This window comes from Pinus tabuliformis, chromosome 7 (genome assembly GCF_031772625.1).
Source record: "Pinus tabuliformis cultivar Carrire ecotype Pingquan chromosome 7, CPIR1, whole genome shotgun sequence".
NCBI lineage: Eukaryota > Viridiplantae > Streptophyta > Pinopsida > Pinales > Pinaceae > Pinus > Pinus tabuliformis.
This window is the reverse complement of record NC_142293.1, coordinates 84,350,810-84,359,826: the sequence shown is the minus strand read 5'-3', so window position 1 is coordinate 84,359,826 and position 9,017 is coordinate 84,350,810.

The following is a 9,017-nucleotide window of genomic DNA, read 5'->3' as shown; positions in this document are numbered from 1 at the left end:
TTAAAATGTCTTCATCATGATTGAACACTCGCCAATTGGTGACATTATCAGGAATTGATGGTCTAAAAATTAATTCTACTGAAAATATATCTGAGTTATAATCTTGAGATGGTAGGAGTTTGGAGGCAACATTAGCTATCAAGTCGGCTATTGCGTTTTGGGACCTAGGGATGGGAGAAATGTTGAATGCTAAAAATTGAGATATGAGTTCCTGTACCAAAGACTGATAGTGTTTGAGATGACCAGAAAGGCAATGAATTGAGTTTCTAACTTGTTTGATAACAATTTCTGAGTCACCAAACACCTTCAGATATTGAACTTTGAGACCAATTGCTTTGTAAAGTCCTTGAACTAAGGCCTCATACTCAGCTGTATTATTTGTGCATTCAAACTCCAATATGCATGATAACATAGTTTTTTCTCCCTCAGGACTAACTAAAATACATCCTTCTTTGGCACCTTCACTAGATTTAGACCCATCAAAGTTTAGTGACCAAAATAAAGAATTATCAACAATTTTATTTACAGTTTCCTTAGCAATATTAACACATCTTGACCTATCTATTTGTGAGAAGTTTTCGATTTGAGATGTAAAATTATTAACTGGGAACGGAGATGGTTGGGTAGTGAAATTGCCAAAGAATGATTCAGAGGAATAATCCCCAAAAATATTGTTATTGAATGCTATTGGTTGATTTTCCTGTTTGAATTCGCTAACGGTATGGGTCATGTGTTTCTCCCGATCGATTTTAATCTGATTTGGCTTTCCTTTATAAGGTAACTGCATATGGGACCAATCGGTGGAAATATAACCATGCATTTTTTCAGACCAATCTCTACTTAAAATCAACCCATAGAATTCAGGTATATCAGCGATTAAAATATCAATTCTTTGAACCACTCTTGGATCAGCTGATAACCTGATAGTCACTTAGTTGATTTCCCCTAAAACCTGGACCTTAGTTCTATCCAACTGTACAATATTAATTGCAGACTTTTGGGGTTCAATGTTTAGTTTGGAACAAACTGAAGCTGACATTATATTAGAGGAAGCCCCTGAGTCAATCAAACAGTTGTGTAGATTTCTATTATAGATCTCATAGGTCAAGAGGAAAGGAGGAGTATGAGAATTTGATCTATCGCCAATTAAAACTGCATCAATAACTTCTACCCTACCACGGGGTGGTTGACCTGAATCATTAGCAGCTTTGGACAATACAACATTAGGGAGAAGTGAAGAAGGTACATCATTTAGCTCCTTAAGAAGTAATTTCTGTTGATGTTTGAGTTTGCTAAGTTGAAACATAGTAATATTTGCCATAGTCTTCTTCATATCTTCGATAATATTGTAGTCCATAGAATCTGCAACTACTAATGTCTTAGATGTTGAAGGTGAATTTGAAGATGATGGCTGATTTTGGGATGGTATTGGTGCGGATTTCTTTGTGGAGAGCTTTTCTTTGGTAGTAGTGGTACCTGCATTCCTTTTCTTCGAAGTTGCCTGAACAGGTTCAGGAGTACCTTTACTTCTGGTAGTCACAGGAAAATCTTCTTGTTCATTTTCTGTATCGGAGTTGGGTAAAATAAAATCCCACATCCCATGGCATTCAACTATTTATTTTTCTTCTGGTTCCTGAGATGGCAAGGCTGCTTCATCTTCTTCTTCCTCTTTGGGATCTGAGTTTGCATTAGAGATGGCATTTGGCAGTTTTGATTCAGGTTTCTTAAAATTTCTAAATGGCCTTTTTGTTGAAGTTTCAGCTACTTGCTTTTTGATTTCAACCATTTCATTTGACATAGTCTTGAGGAATTTTTGTAAACCTTCCATATCATATGGATTTTTAGGGGTTTTCTTCTTTGAATCATCTTTAAAAGAAACTTTTTTGGATTTCCTATCTTCAAGAGTAGCTTTCGTTTCTAAAGAAATAATGCATTTCTCTACAACAAGCGCCTCTTTCATGTTCTCAGCTAAAGCTGGTTTAGCAGCTCTGTCTACAAAAATAGGTATATTTGAAGGTAGGACTGTTATATACCATTCACTTCTGATTTTCTCACTTGGTTTAATGGCGGTTGTAATATTATTCAAGAGTTTATTGAATCGTGAGTTGAATTCCTTAATAGGTTCTTTAGATTCTATCGTAAGATTTGAGAGATCATTAATTAACGTTGCTAAAGATCTATCATCGCCATACTTAGTCAGAAACTGTTCTTGGAAAATGTTCCAACTAATAATGGATCCAGAGGGCACGGAAAAATACCAAGACCAAGCTGATCCTTGTAAGGTATAAGGTAAAAGCCTAACGACAACATCTTCCTCTGTCACTCCTTTCAAATTAATGATAACACGAAATTGTTAATATGCTCCTCGGCTCGTGTCCCTGTATCTGGATTAAATTTCGGCAACCAGTTTTCAGGAGAATCTGGCAATTAGTGTAGTGGTGCGGGCATATTGACTGCACGAGGACTACTCCATGGATTTTGAGCCATTGGAAAACTAATAGTAGATGATATTGCAGGTGAAGTTCCAGATGTTTGGGAAGGAGTTGATATTGAGGTTTGAGGTTGAGATGTTGAAGTTCCTGATCCTTTTTGAACAACAATATGTAATGGTGGGTGGATGGCTGACTTCGCACTGGAGAAGATGAGATGGAGGATGATGATGAGAAAGTCTCACTGTCAGATCCTTCAGTGTTCTTTTTTGCCCTTTTCCTTTTAGGTAAAGGAAACTCAATAGGTTCAATACCGAGCTTTCCGCTTTGAAGTCTGGTGAGAGGGTGAGGTAGATTGAATTACGAAGTCTGACTGCCCTAAAATACCCCAGATTTCTGTGGTGATATTGAAAAGCCTTGAAGTTTCTGGATAAGAGACTGTACTTCAGGGCACTCAGGACTTAATCGTTTTGAAGTATGATGGGTTTGAGTAGTTGTGGTTGACTCCTCTTCTTCTCGTTTGAATACTGGTGTTCCAGTATGAAAATGGAAGGTCCGAAGGGAGGTGGAGGGAGATTTACTCTCAGAATGGCTTATAGGTTTGGGTTTGCTCACTATTCACAGTTCATGCCCTCCTTCTAGCGCAAAAAATGTTGATGCCTCGAAAATCGCTGCAACAACATCGGGGAAAACCACCCGGTCCGGACCTTAAAGGCAACTCCTTTTCCATTTGTTGTGGTGGCTTCGACTAGAAATAATGGGACCAGTTTCCCAATGATTGGTAAATATGATGGATAAGTGGTTGATTCTTTAATATCTAATAATAATGGATGAATGATTTAATCTAAAAGTAAAATTATGAACAACTATCCTATCCCGGGAAATTTCTGCTTTAGTGTAACTTTTGATGATCTTTATACACAAATAGGCATATAGATGACTCTATTGGTAAAAAAATACATTTATTCATACGATAATTACTTTGTTCAAGTAGTTGAACAAAGTAATTAAGAAAAAATTATTACACTATTCTTCATATATATCATAGACATAAATATGATTCAAAGAATAACACTCCTTAGACATTCAATAGTGATAAGTATAAGGATTGCTGTTAAAACACATACATATATCCAATGATAGCAAGATTAAATAAATGCTGATTCACATGTAAGAATGAGGCAAGAGCATAGATAATAGTACCATATGTTATTTGAATCACTCCCGATATCAATCGCATTCAAATTTCTTCTTCTAGCTTAGAAACACTTCCACAATAAGGCAATAATGCACATGTCATCAAAGCTTTCTTCGTTAAAATTTAGAATACTGGCCCACTCTTCATAAAAATAGATCAGAAGCAAAATAGTGTGACTTATTGATTTGAGTTTATACAAAAACTGTGGACCCTTTCTAAATGCATGAAAGGGCCTATAAATACTAATTAGGCTAACTAATTACAAAATAAAAATGCTATTAATTGGCACAACTACATTATGAGTATCTCCTCAAAATTGGCTTGTTTGCAGTCAGCAGCATGATTCATTGTTTCGGATGATCTCCCTTTGGCTTGAGCTGGCAGATAGCAAGCATCAGTTGTAATTCTTGAGGGTGACTTAGACGAGAATGTAGTTGAGCTGAGTATGTGGCATCATGGATTTGGGGAATCATGCAACTGATGGCATCGGTTAAACATTTAAGTGCAGCCCTCTCACTGTATGGTTTAATTAAGAAAAACCAAAAGGTATCCCAAGTTAAACTTTGGATGTTGGTAATTAATCTTCCATTCTTTTCCAATTCTTGATTGCATGTTTGTTCCAATGATTTGGCTGACGTCAATTTACCTAGAGAGCACTGTAAAATCATGTTAGACAGATAAAGAGTGTCATTGATTAACTCAATTAAATTATTGGTTGATAATCTGCATCTTGATGTTTCTCTCTCTGCTTTCATCAGTTGTGACTACCATTCTAGAATAAGGATTTCTTTGTGTGACTCTAGAATTTTAGGCAGATTCATGGCTTGCCCTTCACTGGTGTCTTGCCAAGCCAAAAAATTGGTCAAAGTTTCATCAGCCTGTTCCAAATCCTACCTCTCATCGACTGATCTGTCAACTATTGACGTAGTAATTTCACAAAGAGGCTCAACTAGAGAAATATTGTGACATAGCAGTTTTAGCTGTGTAATCAATGCTTTATTTATTCAGAGAGCTTCGGTTCTAAACTTTGCTGGTTGAGGAAGACTCTTGAACCTTTCTACTTGGTGTGTTAGTTGAGCGATTTTCTCATCTTTAGTCTTACTCATTTGTTCATTCATTGTCTTCAATCTGGCCAATGCCTCGGATAATTCCTTTTGTTTCTGTACTGCACTTAAGTCTGTCCTCTGCTTCTCCTTATGCAATTGCTCCTTTAATTGATTCTTTACCTGTTGCTGTGTTGATAGTTGTTGTTCTAACAGTTCTATTTTTTGCTATGCTTCGGACACCTGTGACTGCAATGAAACAATTGTTTGATCTCTTTCCTTAAGTAGATTTCTTACTTCCGAGGCTTTATCCATGGTGGCAGTTGAATAAGCTCCGGCATACTGAGAAAGTTTTGTGAGGTCATCAGAAGGGTTAAATTCCTCCTTCCACACCACATTAGCCATCTCTATTTGTTCTGGTAAAAGGGAAGATTGATCAAGTCTCCTCCTTTTTCACTGTCTTTTCACCACAGCCCTGTGTTTGGGACTGTAAAAGGCATCTAATGGTGGTATGTCTTCTATCTGCAAAACAATCTGATCGGATGGATCTTTAGGAATTATTTCTACATCTTTTTTGATGGATAAGCTACTGGTTCCTTCAATTGGAACCGTAGTTGTTGTTGTATCTTGACCGACTGTTACTTGAGGTGTGCCAAACCCTTGTGAAGTCTCAGGATTGCTTATAATAGAGTCAAAAAGTGGCCATTCTTTGAGGAGTTTTGGATCAATCTAAAGGAATGGGCAAGAGCAAATGGAATTAAAAAAAAAGAAAAGAAAAAAGAATTATAGTAGAGAATGGACAACACGTAAATTGAAAAAGAAGGCGGAGAAGAAGGCAAGCAATATTATCTAAGAGAAAAGGAAATCTTTTGGGAAATATACAGGGAGAACATGAAAGAAGAAGAAGAGGTTAGACTAAAATCCAAAAGCCTGTGGCTCAAGGGAGGGGATAAAAATACATCTTTTTCACATAACTCAATGAATATTAGAAGAGCAAGAAATCAAATAGAAAAAATCCAACTCGAAAATCAAGAAGTCAAAGGCGCAAAGGAATTAAAAAAAAGCAGCCCACAAGCACTTAAAAAATTTACTGTTAGCAAAAGAAGAAATGGGTGAATATGAAGATTTCCTTCAGCACATAAAAATAAATAAAAAGAGATCAAAACATATAAATGTGTAAATATTTTACAGAAGAAGAGGTAGTGGCGGCTATATGAAGCTACAAGGGAGATGGATGATGAGATTTGAGCTACTTATCCTTCATTCTTTTTTGGTTGAGGAAAAGGAGTTTTCGTATATGTATATATTTATATGTGGTTTTTATTTTAAATATCGTAATGAGTTGTGTTATAAAGCTCCAATAAGCGGTATGGTTGTCATTTTTTTCATGCTTTCATGTTGGTTTTCTTTTTAGTAGGTTGTGCACTGTAAATATGACATCGAGATAATTTATAAATCTCCATGGGAAGTATGTTTTGGTTTTCAATAGAATTGTTGGTTAAAGGTGTCATAGCACACCAAGGAGAGTGTTCCTTTGAGGGGGAGGGATTTGTAACAACCCTGGGATAAAATTTCATGTAATAAAGTTAATAAAGGAAAAATAAGACCAAGGTCATGGGACATATATTCCAAGGTGAATGTTGGGAAAAACATCCTAGTGGGTGTTCATTCATTTTATTGTGGCTAAGGAATTCACAAAGGCTTTGAAAAGGTGAAAATGCATTAATTGGCATTTTATTTATGAAAATAAAATAAAATAGGAGAAATGGGAGATGAAAGGTCACAAGTTTGCATGAGAGGGAAATTAAAGGAAAAATAGAGGAAAATGGACAAAGTGGAGGCTTCAATAATAAAAAAAATATTTTGAGGACCAGTTCGGAGTTTTTTGTCAATTTCAGATTGGAGCTTTCTCTATTATCTCATACTCTTACCCACCTAGATCATTCTTGGAGCACTCTAATATTGGAGAAACAAAAGCGAAGGAAGGAAAAGGAAGCAAAGGAAAGCAAGGGACAAGCAAGAAAAAGTTGGCTCAAGTAGTTTGAACAAGAATACTTAAGGGTAACAGGTTGCATGTGTAATTTGCTAGCTAGTTTGTGAAAGCATGGTACATGCATGTGTGTATTTGGTTCTCTTTTTGTCATGGGAATAGGTTTTTCCAAGTGTGACAATGGTTTTAGCCTTGGATTTCCTTTTCTAGATAGCCATGGTGTTATGGGGTTCTTTTATTTTGTTGAGCGTTGGATTGCTAGATGGTTTTTCAAATGAGGTGAGGTGGTATCAAGAAACTTCCCATAGACCCTAGGAATCCCTTGACCGGTTTTGGCAAGATTTCGGTAAAGCTTGAGGATGGAGACATGAAAATTCCTCAAGGTATTGGTGAATAAAATTTGAGGCATCCAAGCTTGTTTTGTGCCTAGTAATCCCTTGACTCTTTTGGTCGCATTGCAGTAAAGCCTGAGGGTGGAGATGGTTTAATATAAGAGAAACCCTGGCTATATATGTATTGGTTTCATTATGTGATCTCATGACAGATTTTGGTGAGATCGCGAGAGCATGATGGTGGAGGTGGTTTAATATTTGGGAAGCCCTACTTATTTTTGTCTTGAATCCCACATTCATTCTTGGAAAATCATGTAAATTATTAGACCTTTTCTTGGAAAATACAGTAATATCATCTAAATAGACAACTACTGATTTATTGAGAAATCCTTTGAATGCCATTTCCATTGCTCTCTGGAATGTAGCTCCTGCATCAATAAGTCCAAAAGGCATTTTTGGGTAATCATAAGTTCCCCACTTAGTTCTGAAGGTAGTTTTAAGCCTGTCATCACGATGGACCAAAATTTGGTTATATCCTGAAAAACTGTCTAAAAAAGACATTAACTCAGAACCAGCTACTGAATGGAGTGTTTGTTCCATGGTAGGTAAAGGGAAGTTATCTTTTTGGCTTGCCTTATTAAGATTTCCAAAATCGATGCAAATCCTGATATCGCCATTTTTCTTTCTAACAGGCACCATGTTGGACACCCAGTTTGAATGTCTGACAGGAAAAATTATCTTAGCCTTCAAGAGTCTATTTAATTAAGCCTTTATTTGACTCTCTAGGTTAGGATGAATCTTTCTTAACTTCTGTTGCACTGGCTTTTATTCATAAAGCATTGGAATAGTATGTTGAATGATTGATGCATCATATGTTTTCAAATCATCATATTTCCAAGCGAAGACATATTTGTTTTTTTGTAACAATCTAATGAATGCTATTCTTTCTCCTAAAGTAAGTCCTAATTCCAAATTGATGTTTTGAGGGTTTTCCTCAGTACCTAGGTTTATCAATTCAAATCTTTAAGTAGAACTCTGGAGTTTTGAATTGGTCACCTATTTAAACCTGTCTTTAATATCATAAAGATCCTCAAGTTTGACCACTGGTTTAGGTATTGAGTTTTCTTCTTGTTTTTTCTTCATTTCAAGATCATGATTACTTTAATCAATGATTTGATCATCATAGGACTTATCTGAATTCAAGAAATTGAAAATGTCTTCATCGTGATTGAACACTCGCCAATTGGTGACATTATCAGGAATTGATGGTCTAAAAATTAATTCTACTGAAAATATATCTGAGCTATAATCTTGAGATGGTAGGAGTTTGGAGGCAACGTTAGCTATCAAGTCGGTTGTTGCGTTTTGGGACCTAGGGATGGGAGAAATGTTGAATGCTAAAAATTGAGATATGAGTTCCTGTACCAAAGACTGATAGTGTTTGAGATGACCAGAAAGGCAATGAATTGAGTTTCTAACTTGTTTGATAACAATTTCTGAGTCACCAAACACCTTCAGATATTGAACTTTGAGACCAATTGATTTATAAAGTCCTTGAACTAAGGCCTCATACTCAGCTGTATTATTTGTGCATTCAAACTCCAATATGCATGATAACATAGTTTTTTCTCCCTCAGGACTAACTAAAATACATCCTTCTTCGGCACCTTCACTAGATTTAGACCCATCAAAGTTTAGTGACCAAAATAAAGAATTATCAACAATTTTATTTACAGTTTCCTTAGCAATATTAACACATCTTGACCTACCTATTTGTGAGAAGTTTTCGATTTGAGATGTAAAATTATTAACTAGGAACGGAGATGGTTGGGTAGTGAAATTTCCAAAGAATGATTCAGATGAATAATTCCCAAAAATATTGTTATTGAATGCTATTGGTTGATTTTCCTGTTTGAGTTCGGTAACAGTATGGGTCATGTGTTTCTCCCGATCGATTTTAATCTGATTTGGCTTTCCTTTATAAGGTAACCGCATATGGGACCAATCGGTGGAAATATAACCATG